At 38.5% G+C, this 22,735-nt stretch overlaps 1 protein-coding gene across 6 annotated transcripts in view; it reads left to right on the plus strand.

Moving 5' to 3' along the window:
* Positions 1-345: 345 nt before the first annotated feature.
* LOC311067761 (uncharacterized protein) overlaps positions 346-22,735 on the plus strand; it is a 137,373-nt gene continuing 114,983 nt past the window's right edge. For all 6 annotated transcript variants that reach the window (XR_014603281.1, XR_014603282.1, XM_084089831.1 and 3 more), the window contains exons 1-2: positions 346-473; positions 2,052-2,229. The gene's annotated coding sequence lies outside the window, so the exon portion shown is untranslated. The remainder of the gene's footprint in view (positions 474-2,051; positions 2,230-22,735) is intronic.

Raw genomic sequence — 22,735 nt, forward strand, 5'->3', positions numbered from 1 at the left:
GGAAATATATATTCATTCTAAGTGTGTTTAGTGCACTTTTCTTTTTATTTTATTTTATAAAGTCAAAACCATTCAGTGTCAATTCTGAAAACAAAAACACAAAACAGATATATCTTTAGGCTACTTAAAATTATTAAAAGCCCATACACTCCAAATGGCACAAATCCTTGGAGAACATGATTGAATTGTAGAAACAAATGTGCTCCTCCATTGCGGTTTGTATCGTGGAGAGCAAAACAATCACTTATTTACTCATTTATCGGGCACCCACGAGTAGCTATTCTAGTAAGTTACTCTCTTTGTTGTTATTTAGTTGTATGTAGAGGGCGGGACTCGAACTGAAATGAACAAGGCGCGGCCAAGAACCCCTTCACACGTGTAGACAAAGGGACCCATCAACACAACCCAAATATGCATTCGAAAAGTTTTTTCCGTGCACGCGACTTCACGCCAAGACCTCGCAAAACGCTCAGGTGAGTTATTCGCATGCTCCCATCGGGGTTGTGTCGCGCTCAAATGCATTTCGTTTATGAATTTTATCTTGAAAAGTTCTCCAAGAGTTGGTGCGTCAGCTCGCAAAGTTGGACACAAAGCAAGAGGAGCTTTCCTTTGTTCAGCGGGGCGCTTTGAAGGGCGACTCTAGATGCTCAAACTATAAATGAAGATGAAATATGAAGAAATTGGAAGGCAAAAACGAGAGGATGTATTTTGGAGAAAAAGGGTTGAGAGTTATTTTCCATTTTTGGCTCATGTGGTACTAAGGATGACGCAGGAAGACAAAGCTGTCAAAAGTTGATTGGCGAAGGAAGTTGACCGAAAATTACGCATGCAAAGTATTTCACTATTAATGTTAAATGAAAGACGAGTTTAGTTACAAGTAGAGCGATATGCACTGATCTCTTTGATCGGCAAGATAATAGTTAATCGCGAAGTAGATATAGCCAATTATAAGCGCATGATACCTACTGATAAATTCTGCATACTTGTGTTTTTAATGTTTCTTAAATTAAATCATTTGCCATTAATTCAATGCTATTTGGTGCCATTTGCGATCATTTTTCAGCGTGATTTTGATGCATATTAACCACGAAATGCTCAGATTGTGTGATCGAGCAACAGGTACAATGAGCAGTCGGTCTCAGTCCTTTGTTACAGAACTTAGAAAGGCACGATGGAGTTTCTTTGTTCTGCATACCAAACAGAGAATATGAGGAACCTTAACGCAAATGATCTCTTTAATCTTCATTGCTTAAGTGTCTGATATTGCAACGAATGGTAAAAAGTTTGAAGTCAAAAAAAAAAAAAGAAAAAAAAAAAAAGAATATACAGAAACAAAAGTTTCAATAACTTCATTAACATATCCATCAGTCCTGATATAGGCCTATATATATTTTATTCAACCTTTACCCCATAATATGTTAAAACAAAATTAGGTAGGCCTATTTAAAGACAACTTTCCATGCAGAACAGGTCATGAAAGTATTTCAGAAGTGGTTATTTGACTATTTCGAGTTTTATATCTGCTATTTTTTTAAATGGACTTTTGCTTGTACGTTTAATTTACCCAGTAACTCTGGAGACCAAAAGGAGTTCACTTTTGAAAAAGTTGTAAAATCTTGCCAAAATGTGGATTTTTTTTTTAATTCTCCATCTTTTGCTCTTACAATCCAATGCATTAAACAGATGTGCACGAGGTTAATTTAAAATGCACAACAGGTGTACAACAAACAATCAAATAATACAATAATTCATGTCAATCCAAAGTTGAAGCTAAAACGTTTTAGGAAAGTAAAAAAAAAAGATTAAGAAACTTAATAATCTGAGTTCTCAAATAAACTTTTCCAGCACGATTTATTGTGTTGCTATATGTGAAAACTGCAAATGGCCTACCTGCATTCGAAGATTTATAGGGCCTATCTGTTAAACTATTTTTAATAGTGGACATGTTTATTGTATTTATCTGTGCCTGGAGGGAAAAAAGAGCTGAGAACATTGCATTAATTTCTTCTTTGAACCCAACATTTTTTTTATTTTATTTTTTTATCTTATAGGCCACTATGCATATGCATCAGAACAATGTGTACTGGATAACTTCCAACGGACGACCATTTAAGGATTTATTTAATTATTTATTTGCTGTGGAATATTACTTTCCTCCTGGATTACTACTGGACTATTCATAATGAGAACGATTACTTTCCACATCTTGACACAATGCACGAACTAAAGGTAAGTACCCTACGCTTGAAAGGCATTTGTTAACCCAATATATATTTGTTATATATATATTATTCCTAGCTGCTTCAAATAGTAGGCTAATAGAGAGGTAGCTCTATATTTCACATATCTGTAAAATATGCATTTGAATGTACATAAATGAGCACTGCACAATAGAATAATGCTTTTTAATATAATCAAATAAAGTTATTATAACGTCTTCGCACATTTTGTCACTCGTCTAATGCAGACAGACAGGTTCCTGTACACATCAGGCTCCGGCATGACCGGCAGAATCCAACTTTTTCCTCAACACAATTGCGCAGGGGTTAGTGATGACGCCATTCAGAATCAGGACTGTGTCTGTCAGTCACGCATGATTGAAAGCATCAGAAACTGTCTAGGAGAGCTTCAGTTCTGTCTACGGCGGTTTATGCAGCAGTGTTTTTTTCAGCACGTTTGGAGCTGGACAGCGTCTTTGGGACTCGCTGGATTTCAGCATCCACGGGAAAAACATTTAGAGCCGCATTGCAGCCATTTCTTTCATCAAATGAGTAATCCCATCATCTTCCCCTGACTCTTTACCACGAGTCGAGGATTGAGTGAGCTCAGACTGCGTCGAGACCAGCCAAGCATCTCGCCCTACGGCGGCTCTCCACCATGATGTCATTAGTCTCCAGTATGATGTCATTAGCAGCCTATCAAACGCGAGCGGGAATCACACTAGCCAATTAAACGCGAGGCGAGAGAAGCGGCCCCGCCCACCGCACGTTTTGTCCATGTTGGAGGTCGCAGCTCTGAAATGAAGTAATACAGAGAGGAAAGCAGACAAAAGTACACCGGTGTGACACGAGCTTCGTATTAAAACAGAGAGTAGTATGCATGCTGCATAAAGGTGCAGGTTAAGATGAGATAGTAAATAGTTGCATTGGAGATTAAATGAGATTCAGTAAAAGGGCATAGGCTTGTGTGGTTGTTTTATGAATTGTATGATCATCATATAAAGACATCAAGTACTCAGAGATTAATACTCTGCACATATAACATGTAGGCTATTTAAAGGAAATGTTGCATTGTAAAGACGACCACCAGCAACATTCACTCTTTTCTTCTGTAGAAAATAGCAGATGGTGCTGGTTTGATAGTGACTGTTCTCTAACCTGGTCCTTTTCATCCACATTATTCAATAAGCAGCAATGAAAAGAGAGAGCCTGATGTCACTCCTGCGGCTCGTACAGTCTGCGGTCTAGGCGTAAAAGGATCACAGTCTCTTCTGCATATCAATGTGCTTTGGAAAAGCTCCACATTTAGACTAGCATTACCAATTGTCCTGACAGCGTACCTTCTAGGTTCTCACAGCCTGTGAAATGAAGTTGAGTAGCAGGCTTAGTTTTAGCTCTCTGTGCCTGTCGTCCAGAGATAAGTGAACATGTTCCGTCTGAGCACTAAGGTGTATCCAAATGCATTATTTCTCATTGCCTTCACACTAGTTAAATACTAATATAAAATTGTGGTTTTCTGATTATTATATCAGCATGTTTCTTAGATTTTTTTGTTATTGTGAAAGTTAAAAAGGAAATAGAAGAAAAAAAAAAAACACTGCAGCCCTGGAAATACCTTACGCTATGCATTGGCAGTCAAGTTAAATTTCTTCTCATCTGTCTGTCTTTGAGATTAGACTCGGTCTAACAGTGTGATTCATCCGGCTTTGCTGACAGCTGGCATTCTAGGGTTAAACAGGGCCATTACTGCTGAGTCCTTATATATAGAATAAAAAAAAAAATATATATATATATATAAACCCATAATTGCCTGTTAGTTGGAGGAAACTGTGAAAAATGTGCTATTTATTAAATTATTTTCACCATCTGTAAATGCTAGGTCAGATGTGTGCTATAGGGTGGTCACAATGTCTGGACACCTGTGTGAAGACAATAAGTGCTGTGTTTGTGGTTAGTGGATCATGTTGATAGTTAATGTGATGAAACCTGGAGCTTCTCCTGCAACATCTGTGGAGATTCAGGAGCCCAGTGTTTCTCAAACCTGTCCACTTTTGAGTGTCTGTTTTATTGGATTCTCTGCTAATGACAATCAGATCTGATTAGGGCTGAAGGGACAGGGTTGAGAACCATTGCTTTCAGATCAAAGCATTGTGAAATATCACATTACTTCTATTTCAGTGGTGTAATGCAAATGAGCACAAAGCCTTAAGCCGCACTGCTCTCATGATGAAAGCACAGATGGTATTACATTGTTATTTTTGCACTTAGACACAAAAAAGTCTCAAATAGGGAATCAGTCTGTCCGCAAATTGTGAAATGTCCTTCATCGTCATGCCTCTGTGCGGTTGGCGTCAGCATTTAGCTGCGTTCACAATCCTTCATCCGTCTTTGGCAGAGAGTGCATGCAAAGTGTTTTTCTGTTAGTCTTTCACAAGAGTTTAACTGTGCTGAGAGTTCAGGAGCCGCATGAGGACAGAGAGACAGAGAGACAGAGGACGAGACAGGCAGAGTGCAGCGTGCTGGGGAAGCCATTGTCTGTTCTGCCAGCGGTTCATTCGCCGGTCACTCCTCCTTGTTTGCAAGTGTAATGAAATAGGAATTCACCACAAATGAGTGATTCTGACATTCTATGAGAATAAAACATTGAGCAATGTAGGATCTCCTACTGACCTCAAAGTGACCAACCCAAGTGAAACGAGTCAGCAAATAATGTCATTCAGAAGGCTAAAGCAGGTGTTGATAATCTTAGTTCACCCAAAAATGACCATTTACTCCCCCTCATGTCATTTCAAACCTTCTGTGGAACACACAATGAACACAAAAGTTAACGGTACCCAAATGCTCACCAAAACGGTTTAGTTTCCATCATGTTTTGTGTTCTACAGAAAAAAAAAAAAAGGTTTAGAATGACATGAGTGCATGTAAATAACTCAGACATGCATTAGAGAATGTACAAAACGTATACAAATAAGTGTATTTTTCAGTAAAATGTGCTGATAAAGCAGGCTAATTGGATTAGACTTTATTCCTACCTGGACTGAAATGAAATGAGCTTCTGAATTGAGACATTGCAAAAGTACTTTTATCTGTCATTATTCTTAAAAGAAGTTACAAAGTAACATGATTGAAAACTTCGGAGACTGTAAATCAGAAGTGAATTAAAATGCTTCTTTCAGTAATTTCTTCATTTCAAAGCAAAGACAAGTAAAAAATGTGATTTTATTACTATAAACTGTCCAAACACAGATCCTCCGAAAAAAACAAACAAACAAACAAACAAACAAACAAACAAAAAACCCTAAGGGAGGACTTGCCTTTAATGTTTAGCTGGAAGGGGTCAACATCACAAGCCTGTGGTTTTTGCTTTTCTTTCTAGCTTGCATATATTCACAAAGGAAAATCCATCCATCCAAGTTATGCTTGCCTTGGGTCGGCAAATCCCCAGGAATGACTCTGTCGCTGTGGAATGTGAATCAGGAAGCGTCTCTCAGTCAGCTGGTAGACTAACAGCACTGCTCTGGGATGTTCAAGATCTCTGCTTAACTTTGCTGGTCATGCTTGTTTGTTGTGGAGACTTGCTGTGTTGTAACAGCTGATCTGAGGAGACTGCAAACAGACAGTGAACTGTGCTCTTCTCTCAGCTCTTCATGAACTCAAAACATAAAATATTATGCCTAATAAGGCATCCATCAGTCGCAACAGTCCCTTAGAAATCAAACTGATCTGACAGAAGACCTGTAATTTAAACTTCACCTAGAGCTATTAGACTTGGTGTAAATAAAAAAGAAACGCAAATCTAACAGTCACACGTGTGCTTTAATTACAATGTACAATCATTCTTATTGCATGAATACATGATGAATATATGAATACATAAACATGAGCAGGAGTCTAATTAACCACAAATATTTGTGTTTATCATAGTGTAAGGCATTTGTTTGTGTATTAAATTTATCTTAAATTTAAAATGAAGACATGTGGCTTCAGTGATGTCCAGACTCAAACACACTCACCATGTGTTATCAAGCCCAGGTTTTTTTAAATGACTAATTTCTACAGCATGAAAACTGTAGAATTGGAAATGTTCTCAGAACTTTGGCTGAAGTTATGCAGACATTGCGGGGTCAGAGGTCACTGGGACAGTCTATCCCACCAGAGAATCAAACACATGTGTTACTGTTTTCCAGTCTGTCTTTCCCAGTCTCACTTTTGACAAATTAAGGTAATTTGTGTCACATTCACCTTCAAGCAGTGCGATAGTAACGGTGTTAGTCAGGACTTGTCACACCATTTCAGTTAGTCCGTTCAGGTGTGTCCACAACGCAAGAGATTAAATTATAGAGTTTGTTTCAGCTTTTGGCCTTTTTTTATTCGATGCTGCCAAACTGGCTGAACCTGAAGTATATTTCGTTTTGGGTTTTGCAGGTCACTTGTCATATACACTGTCACATTTAGCCCAGATTTGCCTTACTCAAGCAGGCTTCTCCAAGGAACTGCGTCTAGCTCCACAACAAAATGAAAGCTTGCCTGAAAACAACAACATTATAGTAATGTTTATTCTGTATACTTTTGTTATGTGCTCCAAAACTGAATGTCATTTCAGAATGCTTAGCTTTTCAAGAGCTTGTCAGACTTTAATGTCAGCTATATTACTTAGCAAGCCTTTATTGTAAAAACGCCAGTTGGGCCTTTTGGAAGGCTTTTCGGCCATGCTTGACACATAAAATCAAGATCTCCAGCTGGGGCTTAGCTGCACAAGGACTGAAGGTTTGTCATTAGGCCAAATGAGCCATGGACTTCACAGTCCAAACCACGCCAAAACAATGTGTTAACACACTCGATGCAGTGCCAGGGATGACCTGGCGAGTTCTGACTGAATTAGCTGTTTTTTAAAAACAATGCAGAAAATCTCAAAAGTTTGGCTAGATACAAAATTTAACTGAAAACAGCTTAAAGCTTTTAAAGGACAAGAGAATGGCCTGCTTTGAGGATCCTCCATGACTTTAAAGAGGATTCACATGCTTGTAGACAGTGTTAATGACGTCTGGAATCTCTGAATGCTTGAACACCTCCTGCCTACATGTTCACCAGTGGTGCTTACCATGTGAAATAAACTGGCAATAGTGTAATGACAAAATCTTTTCGTAACCCATTTTATATGAATACACACATATAATACTAATACTACTACTACTACTACTACTACTAATAATAATAATAATAATAGCAATTATTATTATTATTATTAGAATAATTCTACAGTACAATAAATGGTAACACTTTACAATAAGGTTCATTAGTTAACATTAATGTATTAACTAACATGAACTAACCATGGGCAATATATTTGCTACTGTATTTGTTAATCTTTGTTAATGTTAAATAAAAGCTGTTCAATGTTTGTTTATGTCAGTTCACTGTGCATTAACTAATGTTAACAAGATTTTAATAAAGTATTAGTAAATGTTGAAATTAACATGATCAAAGATGAATAAATGCTGTATAAGTGCAGGTCATTATTAGCTCATGCTAACTAATGTAGTTAATAATACGTTTCATTTTTGTGGTGTGTTAAATTTGAACTATTAATGAAATGTCTCTTTTATGTCTCTTAGGTCTTAAAATGGTCTTAATTAATTTAAATGCATGTCATTTTTAAACTGATGACATAATTGTCTTCAGTTTAAAAATGATATGCATTCAAATTTTATCTTTTAATGTCAAGTTTTGATAACTGGATAAAGCTTTAAACCTTGATTATTTATTCACATGCAACTTCTGAGCATTCATCACTCTGAGAATCTCAGATGAAAAGGTTACTTTGTGCTTTTGTATCTAGTACTATCAATTAAAATATATTTTTAAATCATTTGGGAGATTCAAATTGAAACGAAAATGAACCAAGCATCAGAATTTGAATCTCGGTCTCTTACAAAAAGCCTTAAAGTGTCATGGATCTGTGCCTGAAAGAAAATATCCCATTTCTTTCTAGAATGATCCGAGCCCCATGTTGTTCCCAAATCCCCATTCCCCATCTCAGTGGGACCCGCTACCTCTGGCGCGAGAGCTCGGCTAATGTATGTGCATCGTGCCCGGAGGGCTAATTCACCGCCTTGTCTGTCTCTCTGTAAAAACAGTCAATGATGCATCAGACAACAAAACCAATGAGCTGTTCCCCAGCACCGGAAGGCAGAACAGCCACTGTCAGCAATGGCGCAATAATTAAATGTGATAAATTATACATGGAAAAGGAGTGGCACTGAGTGACATGTGCAGCAAGAGCCATTGTGTTCGAGAGGGTGACGAGCCAAGAACCGGCACACGCTTATGCCATTTGAACCGTTTCATTGACCCTGCGAATGACAGGCATATAGAACATGGGGAGGCAGAATGCCGCGCACAGATGATATTGGCATTAGCAGGTTAAGGGAGGGGGCCTTGTTACGAGGACGAAGCACTTCGGGAGGGCAGTGATTACCCCATGACATTTTTACAGGCCTGGCGAGGGCAGGAGTCACAGGAGGCTGGAGGTTATGGTCCACTCCTCAGAGGGGAAGATGGCACCCTCTGGCCCCTGATGGGTTTTCACTATCTACTGAGAGCCACATTACTGACCTGGCCACGCAGGAGGATGAGCGAGTCGACTCTGCCCCCGGTGGCCAACAGTGGTCATGCACGAGTAGTGTTGCATGAATCCCTGCACGGTTACCTCATTCACGGAAAGGTCACTGAAGTACAGCAGGAGAGCAGTGTTGTGTTTCTCCAATAGACACATGAAGCATCTGCCTCAGTAAAAGAAAAAAAGACATTTACTGTGAGACCTCAACTGAGTGATCCAATTAAAAGAGTTAGGTTTATTTGTATGACATAAATTCAGAGGGCTTTACATAGCCATGATAAGGAGAAAGAAAAATTCTGCATAAAGAATATAAATTATTTTATTGATTTTATATGGGCTAAAACCATTTGACATGTCCAGACATAAGAGACTCAGAGTTTTTATAATGTTTCAGTCTTTTCATTGAACGCAGAGGACAGGAGTGAATGCAGTCAAAGCAAGCTCCCCATTCCAAATATAATAAAAGCACTATAATGACTGTGAACATGAAAACATCTCAGGAGTTCACATGTGCAGGCCATTGAGACTAAGACTGATGAAGTCAACTGATCATTTAACTCATCCTTCCCTCGGGTCATTTTGACCCGAAAATCATTTTGTAAAATTTTTTCACAACCGAGTGTTTATCAGAGGGGTCCAAAGACCCTAGGACTTTTGTCGCACTTGAACCACGAATACACAAAGTGTTTTTTTGTGAGTGGATTCGAGGAGTTTTGTGAAATTGAAAAAAGTAACAAATCCTTTCCTCGCGGGTCAAGTTGACCCCCATAGGAATAAATGGAAAGCGAGGAATGCTTCAGTACACTTTTTTTTAAAAGCATTTTTAAGTTTTTCTAACTAAAAATGCTAAAACTTTACCAACAACTATTTTATAATGTCTACATGTGTATCTGAATGCATTCAGAAGAAAAACTGACTTTAGGACCCAGCGGAACTGCTCATTTGCTCCAAATAGAGCTATAAGGCCATCTAGTGGCAAAAGTCATGAAATATCATGTTATATATATATATTTTTTTTTTCCACAAGAGGGCTGCAGAGACACCTAGAGACACCCTATCTTGCACCCAGTGCAATTGACTTTGTACAACGACGCATATATCATTCCTATTTTGCACCCGATGCACAGCAGACTTTTCCTTCGACAGACGCACTTCGGTAAATTAGAAAATGAACTTGTGCTCCCGGGGGCGGTTCAGCGAAAAGAGGAGGTGTGTTCCGGCAAAAACGTTCCCAGGTGTTATTTTGCAGTTCCAGAAAACAATTCCACCACAGACCAGGAAAAACCTAGTCTCAGAATTCAGTGTCAGTGACACGTTTTCAGTGGCGCGTTCAGATACTATTTTAAGGGCACATTCTTGGCCATAATGTAGCGTGTGCACAACGCGCATACACTTTGCTTCTCTCAGACACACAGACGCAGCAGTTGCCTTTTTTCCAAACCATACATAATTACAAGGAAAAATATTCCACATGAGGGAAATCATTGTGGTGTCCATGAAGATGTGAAAAAATAGGCATAAATCTAGCTTACACATTTACCAAAATTATTATACACCTGTTTAACCTAAGCTTATTTGGGTGGGTTTATCCCATGCCCACACAATGTCACTTCTCTGTCTTTTACGGCCCTGACGAGAACGTCGGTCTCCTCGGCTGTGAACCGTTCCTGGCGTGCGCCTGGCAAATCCGCCGTTATAATAGCAAGCCGCCATGGAACAAGCGCTGCTTTTAAAGGGAATGTGAGATGTCGCTCTGATTGGTTTATTTCACGTTACGCCCAAACCACACCTATGAGTAATGTAGCTATTCAGACCAACCCATTTTAGATTTGCGTCGGGCGCAAGAGTAATTTATCCCGACGGTATAATAGCAACAGCACCCAAGATCCGCCCACAAAGTTACTTGCGTTTTGCGTTTGATACTTGCGTTTCAGATTGTTAAAATAAGGCCCCATATATGTGAGTTATTTTGACCTGAATTAAAAGCAATCCATGAAATTGTGAGTTATTTAAAATTTAAGTTGAAAGAATGGAATGGAACAGAATGTGCTTAAATGACACAATTTATTATTTATTTATCATTTATTCATCAAATCTAGTAATTTAAAGGTAAATAAAATAAAACAAAATAACAAAAAACCTCCAAAAGAATTGCATTAAAAAATAGCAAAAATTTGATAAAAATGAAATAAAATAAGCTTTCTGGACAAAAAAAAAAGAAGAAAAAAAAAGTATAATTTTAGGGTTTCGGCTCATTTCGACCCACAAAAGATGTGTTACAAAACGCGAGGGAAGGATGAGGGCTGGACGAGTGGTCAACACATGTCTATAGACTTTTCTCCCAGTGAAGTAAACACTTTGCTGAAAAATTCAGCGAGGCAGAGCTTTCAGCATTCACAGGTTAACGCTTTTTGTATTTCAACAACTTTGACATCTGTTTCGCACCTAAATCTCTTATGCTTCACAAACAACCACAACATGTTACAACTTCCCGTCGAGTCGCAGCATGTCTGACTGGTTTGGGATAGAGGCACATGCCTCTCACACATGTGCCTCTCACACATGCACACGCGTTCTGTCTCACCCTCGCTGTTTCTCCTGCTATGCTGGCTGGCAGAATATGTGTCGGGTTCAGGAATGCTGATGCGCTTTGCACCCTGCCTGGCATGCGAATGAGAGAACAACTCCTTTCCTTCCCGTCCAGAGCACCACACGGCGGGAGCTGCTCGGCTTCAACCAGACTTTATGTGTCTGATGACAGGACGTCTGCTTTTCGAGCGTACCGTCGCATCTGCAAACGTGGAGTGCATAGCGGGAGGCTCTTGCTTGCCAAATGTGCACTTTCTTGGCCTGCAGAGACATGCTTGGGCACAGTTGGTGGTCTTGTCAGATCAGTGCGGTCCTTGTGTGTTAAAAGTGGTCACATTTGCATAAAGATCGGATGGCGTGCCATCCGTCTTAATCTGTAGGGGACAGGTAAACTCTCTTGACTTTCAGCCCAAAATAACCCATCAATCTGCTCAAATGAAAATGGCACCAGAACCTTCACAATCCCTGGCTACCTTTGTGCTCTTCTGTGGCTTATCAACAAAGACTCTTGGCTGGCCTGGGAAAAAGAGTTCAAAGAAGCACCAGGGGTCTTTAAAGTTTATCTCCGCTGAGATTTCCTATCAAGGAAGGTGTGTATGTGTGGGGTGGGAGAGGTATCACACCGTTTCAGATTCACTGAACTCAAGTCACTGATGTAAAATCATGGTAGTCTAATAGGAAATAAATGAAGGAGGATTAACTCTGAAACCTTAGCCTGCTAAATTAAAGGGATAGTTCACCCAAAAATGAAAATTCGCCTATCATGTACTCAACCCCTGGCCCTCTCAAACCAGTATTATTGTATATCTTAGCCATTTTGAAGAAAACTTACGCCAATGTTTCTCATTGTGAAGCTTTGAAAAGCTTCGAAAACCTTAAAAGTACCACAAAATAATTTCAGACAACTCATGCACTATATTCAAAGTCTCTGTAGCCATATGATACTTCTGTGTGAGGAACAGACCAGTTTCGCTGAAAATCTTGACCTGGCCTGAGCCCAGTTCTTTCAATCTAATAAAAAATATTGCATATCCATGGCACACACTTTAAAAAGAAAGGCTTTTAAAAAGCTTATTAAATGCTGTTTTTTGGATATTAATTATAACATCTCCATAGAGCACCTTATTATAAATGTTTTCACCATCGTAGCACTCTCTACCTATTGATGTTTTTTAATAACCACTTCAAGTCTGTTCCTGACACAAAACAGCAGACAAGACATTAGGGTGAGTAAATAATGAGAGAATCATCAGTTTTTGACTGAACTATTTCTTGAAAAGTTTTAAGAAATTTCTACAGAGAATAAGCCCTTTAGATAAAAAAAAAAAGAAAGAAAGAAAAGAAGTTTGGTTTCATCCTAATGATGTTTTTCATGCTCAGTTTTTATTGATTAATGGAAGTGATCATCAAAAACATAGAAAGATAAATATTGTTGCTGAGTTTTACAAATGAATACCAAACCGTTCCATCCCTCTGATGTGATTGGACGTGACATCGATGCACGTACACGTTTAAGTTTCCACAGCAGAGTCAGCGGTTACTGCTAACAGCCGATGCTCAGAGGCCCTTGTTTGCATTCGAAGAGAATGGCCTTCCTCTCACTCATTAACCTTTCCTAATACCCTGCATGTATTAATAATGATCTGAGGAAAAGGTCAACACATCCCAGCATGCCTTGCAGCAACCAGCACACCAGCTCCCAGCAATTTACTTGCACAGTATGGGGATCGGAGTGGAGTGCTTGTTACGTGTGCGAACTCGCCCCGTAGTGCCTTGTGCTTGTGATCGTAGCAAAAGAGAACAGACAGTGATTCAGAATGATGTTTGATTGTGAAGCTAACAAGCCCTGCTTAAATGTAAATATTTCTGATTTGTTCTCAGATGCAAAGTGACAGCGAGACTCCGCGGCTCGCCTCAGGTGTACTTGTGTTCCACATCCCTGGCAGTGCAAGGTGTAGGGCAGGCCAGGAAATGTAATCACACTAACATAAACAATAACATGAATGTTTTTTACTTGATTTAAACAACATTCATAAAAAAAGGCCACATGTATAACCAGTTCAAGCTGTCACTTTCTGTATCTATCATGGGAATGTATAAGTGGAAAATCATATGGAGGAGCAATTTAAAGGGATAGTGATTATGTCATCATTTATTCATTATGTTGTTCCAATTTGTGTTGTATTTTTTTTTTCTGTCGACAAAAGAGGAGAAATTTTGATATTTGATGACATTTTTAAATGTCTCTAAGCAGGACAGCTGGATGCTTATGCAGATGATGCAAAAAACAACAACAACAACAACAACAACAACAAAACAATATTGGGTACACTTTGAAGCATTTATTTAGTGTTTCTGAAACAAGAAATAAGTAGCGTGACCTATAACTGACAATCTCTGTGACAGCTGCTGCCTTTGCTGAGTGAAGTTTTCTAAAATTAAGCTTTATAAATCATACTTACGCTCATTTATGACACATAAGTGATTGAGTGGTCTGGTATTAATCAGCATCAACTCTGAATTGGCAAAGCAATTATGCATAGGAATATGCATTTGTAAAATTTTGAAGCAGAAGACAAGGGCTAGGCATAGGTTTATTTAAAAAAAATAGTTTTATTATATTACTATTATTATTTTGCATTATATTTGTTATGTTGTAGAGCAGCAAATGCGAATAGTTTAACAATAATATTATTGTTATAATATTATTTTATATGTATTATTGGCTACTTTTATGATCCTTTTAGGGTGTTCTTGTGTCTTTTTTGGTCATGGTCACTATGACCTTTTAGAGCTGCGTAAAGATTCTTTGAAAATGTTCCTTTTGTGTTTCACGGACAACAACTTATGCGGTTGGAGTGACAGAAGGCTGATTAAATAATGGAGTGCTGCAAGGGTGATGCATTTTTGTAGGCCAAAACTCAGAAACAAATAAGGTCTTTTGTGAAAACAAGCTCAAGATTCACATTACTGTACGACATAAAACACACCTATAATAACCCACTTGTGATAAAAAAAAAAAAAAAAAAACTTTTACATTTTTTGAAAAAGCCATCTGCTAACTAGTTGCTAAATGAGACTGCATATGGTGGTTGATAATAAATGTTATCACACCGAACAGGTAAACTCATCTGCACACTATGCTTTCTTATACATCCTTGTGTTAATAACTACACTCTTGCAAACTATTCTGTATTCTCAACTATTTATAGTTGTGTTAATTTGTGAAAATTATCTTGATTGACAAAAAGTGCAAGTATCATAAACTTTTGTTGATCACAAAGCTTATTTTTTTTATGATAATTCAAACGCCTATGGAAAAATTATATTTTTTTTTTTGTCAAGGGGACTAGTATGATGCTAACTTCCGGGTTGACCTACAAAAGTACATCATTATTGCAGCACTCTATGACAAAATGTTTAGTTTTTGTCTGAGCTATTCCATTAATGTTTTTCTTTCTTTACTGAGACCTCAAATTTTATCTGTTAATTAAAAAGTGATTATCTCTGTTGACAGTACATTAATGGTATGCTGTACACCCAGTATTTTGACAGAGTGCATTACATACTCCCAGTCACCTCTCAGCAATTTCCTAACGGGCACATCTGAACTTCTGACTATTGACATGAAGCAGGAAAACTGGTGTGACAGGAAACTCCTGTAGAGCTTTCTTTTATGGATTTCAGTTTGTCAACAGCATGAACTTTTAGAAACCTGAGTGTTTTAACTCTTTATCAGATCACCTTTAAGTGTAATAAACAAATCGTTCTTGCAGTGCAGTGTACCATAACGTGTTGATGGAACCGGAATGCTGCTTATATCAGATGACATTGTAAACTTAGATGGAACGTATTAGTCGAGTTCTCTCTCTTGGCTTATGGAAATGATTGCTCTGCTCTTAGTCATTTTAGGTGTTTCACTTAATTTGTTTGTGCAATGTTGGCTCATAACACAAAATAAACAGTGTGAGGCGAGCAATCAAATTAGATGAAGCAATTTACACAAAGCAAGATGTTGATTTTCCTTAATAAAGTGTTTGTGTAAACCAGTCTCTTAAAGCTGAGGGGAGATCAGAGCACCAATGCAGTGTTCTGCAGACGTCAATCTTCACTGGTAACGTTGGATGCTTTTGTCATCCATTACATTTCATGTTCCCTCGTACGAGTACATGTTATCAAGCAGACAAGTCTTAACCTAAATGATTGTGAGTGCACTAATTGCGTGTGCTTCACTCAAGGGCACAATGGTGATAAAGCTAGACTGTGATCTCAATAACTCTCTTTATTCATTCATTCATTTATTCATTCATTCTTAGGACTGGAAGCTTCACCAAAAGAAATATGTGTGTGTGTGTGTGCATAAGCATACATACTTGGCAATAAATCTCATTCTAATTCTGATTCTGCTTACATACATGGAGCAAATGTGAAACCAGTGTGTGTTCACTCAACTGTATATTTGTCTCGGCATTATCAGTGGAAATGTTCAGTAGGTTTATTTGTATTTTTCATTTTTTTTTCAAGATTGTGTCTGTCACTGAGCATCTAATGTGACAACTAGCGGTCTCGCCTAATTCAAAGCAGCATCATTACCACCCGATAGTGTCAATGTATCATGGTGCCTTCAGAGTGTTTTTGTAAAGTTAGACAGGGTAAAAAAAAAAAAAACTGTCTTGTTAAGCCTGCAGTGTTTTAGAAACATGATTAGTTTATGTGTCGTAGATGACGTCTGTCAGTATGCTCATCTTACAGTGTTTAGTTTCTGTCTTTGTACATGAGTCTACATGTGATTCCCCACATCTGTCTGGGAAACACTGTATGAGGTGCTTATTGTCTAGAATGTCACACTTTAGTCATTTACAGACAGTGATGGAGTGTGTGAGGACTCGAGGACTGTGTGAAAACACTAATGTAATGTGAGATTAGAAAAAAGCTTGTAAAGTTTCCTCCCGGTGACTTAAGGACCTGTCTCTCTCTCTGTCTGTCTCCACCTGTGTTGATGAGCTCAGCCTGAGGTTATTCCATTCACAGGTTAATTCCACTCATTCATTGCTATTTAAACGGGAACAGATCATGCTCACAGCCAATTAAAGGCTCATTTCAGTTACACAGCACATCAGTGTTGTCTATATTAAAACAACATGAGGGTTCCCTTTCAAGGGAACTCGCACTGTGTCGAAACGCTGTGGGAACGCCTCTGCGTGAAGCACGTATGAAATCAGTCCAATGGCATGACGGATAGTCATAGGCGGGTGGCGTCATCGACCAGGAAATTATAAAGCACACCCAAACCAAACAGAGTTAGATTCTGTGCCTTCAGCAAGCGCTTCATATGAATCATTTGTCCTATAGGTGTTTTGTCTGTCTCAGTATATTTCAAAGCATTTTAGGCAGGAGTTTCACCACTATATATATAAAAAAAACATTATAATGTTGAGCGAACAAAAGTTCAGGAAGTGTGTTCATCCCTGCCCATGTTATATCACGGGTGATGATACAAATGTACAAAAAAAGGATACAAAATGCTGTGGTATCCTGTTGAGGCTTTTTTTTATTTGTTTACAAAGGTCCTAACTGGCAGTTTTGCCTGTTATGGAATGTATCACTATTTATGTCTGAGCCTAATGTTTAATATTTTTTGAAGTGCAATTTTGTTTACATCCATTTTATTTATTGTTTTTGGTATTTATTCAAGTGAATTTTTTTGTTAACAGACACTGAGAGTCCACTGCTTTTATTGTTTTTGGTTGTTTTGTTAATTTTTTGTGGATATTTAAAATGTTTTTCCGTTTTCAATGTTTAATATTCTTAAGAAATAAAAGTTTATAGATCTTTGAAAAGGTGTACCTGCATTATTATGCCATTATCTTTATATTAGATGAAAATGGTCTCGAACGACAATATTATCGTTTATCGCAATAATTTCTTGGACAATTTATCGTCCAGCAAAATTTGTTATCGTGACAGGCCTAGAGTTTCGTCAAAAAAGTAAAGTAGATGAGCTCAAACTCGAAAAAGGCTACACCATCAGGTCTCGCCCTCCCCGATTCAGCAGGGTCCTCCCCACAGTGGTGGGCTCCGAGCAGGCTCTGGTCATGGAACAAGAAGTAAAAGCTCTTCTGTGAAAGGAGGCTATAGAGGTTCCTCCTCTCAGCAGGGAGTTCGGGTTGTACAGTCGGTACTTTATTGTTCCAAAAAAAAAGAATGGGGTGTTGCATCTGGTTTTAGATCTGCACCAACTAAAACTCTCTGTAGGGAAGCTCAAAAATTAAGATGTTTACTCTGAAGCAAACCGTGTCTCAAATCAGGTCTGAGGATTGGTTTGTCACAATAGATCTCATGGACGCATACTTCCATGTATCCATCTTTCCACAACACAGGAAGTTTATGAGGTTCGATTTCGGGGGCGAAGCATACCAATATCGAGTTCTTCCTTTAGGCCTAGCTTTGTCACTTCACACTTTCACAAAGTGTGTTTTCCCTGCATGCCTGTGACCGTCTTGCTTCAACCTATCAGAAGCTAACTCTGTTTGGTTTGGGTGTGCTTTATAGTTTCCTGGTCGATGAAGTCACCCGCCTATGACGTTCCGTCACGCTATTGGACTGATTTCATACGAAAACGCAGCCGTCAACGCAGTCATCATGATCACGCAGAGGCGTTCCCACTGCGATTCGACGCAGCGTCTTGTTCTCTCTTCAGGGAACTAAAGATACATACGTAACCGAGATGTTTCATAAACGGTGTTGGTGGGTGTGTCATTTTTACTTCATAGCTTCCTGAGTAGGTCAGCTTGGTTTCAATGCTCAGTATACAGCCATGCTGTTTAATCCCACTCACATCTCACATAAGCTGTTTCCATCTAAACAGCTCTCCTGCTTAACCAGCTCCTCCTGCATGCGACAATCGGTAACACAGTAATATAGCCTCAAAACATCTCTGTCCTCAGACTGTTCAAAGATGAATGCTTTACTGAATTCAGAGCATGAGAACACAAGTGTATATGTATGTATTATTTAGTACTGCCCATCAGAATCTGGCTGTTTCTCGCTTGAGCAGTGAATGTTTGCAGTCCCTCAATCCTCAATGTCAACATGCACTAATTATTAACAGTTTTTTTTAGCTAATAGAGCCTCATGTTGTGCAGCCATGCAAAGAAGAATCAATAATTCTTCAAGTCAAGAAAATCAATTCAGAAGTGATGCAAAGGCTTTTTACTATGCATTAGGCTAATATTATATATCTATATACTAATATTATATAATATTATATATATATATATATATATATAACTTATATTGCAATTATATATAATGGATTGTTAAAATGACTCAAAACATATTAAGATATAACCAATATGGCTGAATTCAGCACAGCACAATTCATGGTTACTCTGGACATCTATGTGAGCAATCATAACGGCACATTCACCTGTGGTCTCAATCACCTTTCATTTCCATTGCCGGCCTCCTGTACATACTTTTATTGTTCATATGTGATGACCTGCTGTCAGTAAATGTGAATATTGAATCTTGATAACGCTTCTGAAATAGAAGATATATACAATGTCCTGCCCTCAAGGAGATCTTATAATGGCAATGTGTCTATATCAAGATATCCAGCATAATAGTTTTAAAGAAATATGTGAGCCAAATGTTTATGACCATTGCACAATTGCTTTTATGTCGAAAATCATGAGAGCAGAACATGGGAAACTGAATAAAATCACAGTGTCCATAACCAGTTACAATTCAAACATTTGTTTCATAAGTGGTAATGAAAAAAAAAATAGAATTATCCAATGTTTCCTTCGAGTTTGCCATTATGAGGAGCAGAGTGTTGTGTGCAGGCTTAAAAGCATGCAGCACCAGGGCAGCGCTTGATGTCCTTTAGGCCTCCTCTATTAATTTTTTTCCGATTGGGTAACCAGAGATGTACAGGCCACAACACTGGGTGACCTGCAGCTGAACCTATGTGGCTGACGGATCTTAGTAACAGAAGCTTTCATTTGTGGCTTTTAATGTATTTCATTCCGGACCACAAATGGATTGTACTGCAGGATCAAGTGATGCCGAATATATTCGGCTCTTTGTATGAAGTGAATAGAGCAGGCACTGCTGCTGCAACCATGGCAGGATAATATTTACGTGAGCCTTCTGCATGTGTGATTATTGATCTTGCATGTAGGAAGAGGTCGTTAAAAGGAACACTGAGGATCTTGGACCGGAAGCTTTCAGGAAAGCCATGAAAGTGGTAGGTCAACCATCTCTCTGTGTCAGCAGTGTTACGGCAGAATGTGTGGAGAGGTTCATGTCCTGTTCATGTTGAAACCGTATCTATGTGAACGGCGTCTCACAGACCCCGGCCAAGTTTTCATGCCCAATAGATCAGGGTTGGCATGTCAGCGAGGGCTTTGGAAGGTCATTCGTCCTGACTTTAGTCATGCCAGAGAGTTGCTGCCAACCTCGGTGATGCATTCTCAGCAAGGCTCAGCAGTGAGCTCCTTCCACATGCGAACCCTTTCCACTGCATGTTAGCATTTTGCCGCGCGCTCTGGTCTTCGACAAGGCCAGTGGAGAAAGAGAGTGTAACCGAAGCCCATCGTGGAGAGGATGTGCTTGGTTCACTGTGGGGTTAGACCTACAAGACCCCAAAGATCAAAGCGTGTGTCCCATTCACCTTGCATACAAAATCAGCAGCAGGTCTAGACCAAAGCCCTGGTGGACAACCTTGGCTCTGGACAGCCGTTATGATTGGCTGCGACTCAAGCAAGGTCAGCAGGAGAGGAGTGTGAGTAAAGACTGAGAACAGGTCTTTGTGTCATTTGGCCCAACTACCAACCAAGGGCCAAATTTCAAGGATGCATGTGTGTGTTTTAACGTGTGGTTTCTGTTAGGAGGTAAGAGACGAATAATTTCACAAGACTGTGTACTGTGACTATACAGTGTTGCAGGAATGACATATTTTTGTAAGCCAAAACTCTGAAGCCAATGGGTTTTTGGTTAAATGAAATAATGTCTGTGGATAACTCAAGCTCAGGAAATTTTGCTAACAAGTGTCTAAATGGATGTTTTCAGACATTAAATGACATTAAACCATAACAGGTAAACTCATATACTCACTAGTTCATTTGTTGTGTTTTAGAATCATGCTCTCACAAACTTTTCTTACTCAAAATCAGGGGAAATGTTTTTGATTTATTACATAAAGACTAAAAGAGTTGTCAGAAACTCAATGTTGGTGATGTTGAAGTCATGCTTGCATTTGCTCTTGGTGGAATAGATCTGGTATGCTGCTGCTGCTGTATTGCTGCTGATTATTGCTGTTGTTGTAGATTATTGCTGCTGCTGCTGCTGCAGAGCAAATACAGGAAATTGCTACTGCCAGTACACATGCTGATACTCTGCTGTGGTTATGTAAAACATACTGCTGCTGCACAAATAGCGTATAAATGAATTACCCCCCAACAAAGCTCCAGTTCAACAAAAATATGAACAATAAAATCAAAATGTGTATGCTGCTGTGAGCATGAAAACATATTGCTTCTATACAATAATATGCTTGAAATTATCCCTGTTTGTGTCGTTAACAAACAGGATATCACGTTACAAGCTGATAGAGATGAAGAAAATAACCCCCAGCAACCACCTGAGCAAATAGTTTTAAATACGTTGTCAATGGATAGTTGTCACTGTTTTCGTACCTTTTTTTTTTTTTTGGTTTATGTTGAGATGTGAAATACTGATTCACGCTCCCTGTAATTATCGATCATCAACGTAACCACAGTGCAAATACTTACCTTTAAGCTACTAATAAGCTTATTAAAAGTCTCCGGCGACAGCATAAATCGCTGTTCAACCTGTAGTTGTGAGATAGTATGCTCACAACTAATTCTGCAGAGAAAATGCAGCTTCTTGCTTATTTCCATATTTTGATAGTTTAATATATTTGTATTGCATATTAAGAACAATGCTTGCATTGCATGATCAACTCATTAGCCCAACGCATTACTCATACGAAGATGATCTTAAGCACGATGCTAAGTAACTTTATTTCACCACAATGTCTGCTTTGCATGCTACTGATGTTATTATTGCTACATTACCACCTGAATTTATGCATGCTGCAACAATATATATTATTTGTGACCAAATTAATATTCGTAAAATTACAGTATGGAAGTGCTATGCCCGCTGCTCATAATAATAATAAACCTGAAACATTACAATCTGAATTTGACATGTATGCTGCTGCTAATAATTTTGCAAACAATGTGATCTGGATATCTATGCATGCTACTACTGCTGCTGCACAAGATGTCTATTTCACTTTAACACTGTGTGTACGCCGGACGTGAGAACCCATTATAATTGGTGAAGCTATCCACACTGGATGCAGAGCGATGTGAGCAACCCGACAAATTTCTATTTCTGACATAGCCTACTATCAAATGCTTGCGCTACTTGATACGAAAGACAAATGAATTTGCCTGATCGTTTGTCGCGTCCAGTGTGAACAGCCTCTAGCTGTTACGGCGTGGCACCCCAGTGCACTGCAGTAATGAGTTTACTACCAGCAATGCTTTTTCATGTCCTCACGCAACTACTTTGATTGCTTGCTTTTGCCACTGCTGCTATTAATATATTCACTACATTGCAATACTGAATTAGCAATAGCTGTTACAGTTAAAAATATACACAATGTTGCAGTATGAATTGCTATGAGTGCTGCTGCTGTTAATATATTCATGAACATTGCGATCTGAACTTGCTATAGCCTACCGCTGCTGCACAAAATAGCCTACTTAAAATTGCTTTAATCATCCCTGCTCATCCCTGTTGAATAAGCAAAACATGAATGCCTATTTCACTTTAAAGAGTTAATTTAGGCTCAAATTTCATGCAACTACATTGTCTACTTACTGCTGCCGCTGCTAATATTGTTTGCAAACATTATAATTTTGCTATGCATGCTGCTATAATTATAACTTTTCCATCTGAATTGCTATGCATGCTGCTGCTGTTAATAATATTCGCTAACATGCAATCTTAATTGCTATGCATACTGCTGCTACAGCTGCACTAAAGTACTTAGAATTGCTGTAAGCATCGTGGAATAACCAAAAATATAAGCAAATTCCAATTCAAGTTTAAGGAATTATATTCACTAACTGCTCACTCTACACATCCAACTGATTTTTTTACGTGATTGAACTAATTTCATAATTGGACTTTATACTATCACTAAACAGAACTGAATCTGAAATTATTTATTATTATTGTAAGTATTTTATATATATGGAAGTCATTT

The sequence above is a fragment of the Abramis brama genome, assembly GCF_963993115.1.
Source record: "Abramis brama genome assembly, chromosome: 17".
Classification (NCBI taxonomy): Eukaryota; Metazoa; Chordata; class Actinopteri; order Cypriniformes; family Leuciscidae; genus Abramis; species Abramis brama.